Here is a 305-nt window from a genome sequence, read left to right as displayed (position 1 = left end):
GTTTTATGAGCTCCTAAGGGGTAACTCGTCAAAGTAGAGCCCTACGGGCGAAAATTTCGTCCGTTTGGCTCTATCTCTCACCGTTTAGGCGCTAGAGGGAGTTTCTATCACGAAAGTGGCCCAAAAATAAACATGTTAATTTTAGAAAATATTAGATGGTCTTCTAAGGGGTTACTTGCAAAAGTAGAGCCCTTTGGGCGAAAATTTCGTCCGTTTGGCTCCATCCCTAACCGTTCAGGCGCTAGAGGGTCTTGTTTGACGAAAATAAATTAAAAATTGCTGTAGTGAACAATTAAATGTAAAAG

The sequence above is a fragment of the Frankliniella occidentalis genome, unplaced genomic scaffold (genome assembly GCF_000697945.3).
Source record: "Frankliniella occidentalis isolate FOCC.00 unplaced genomic scaffold, Focc_3.1 Scaffold484, whole genome shotgun sequence".
In the NCBI taxonomy this organism is placed as follows: Eukaryota; Metazoa; Arthropoda; class Insecta; order Thysanoptera; family Thripidae; genus Frankliniella; species Frankliniella occidentalis.
Note: the sequence above shows the minus strand (reverse complement) of the source record.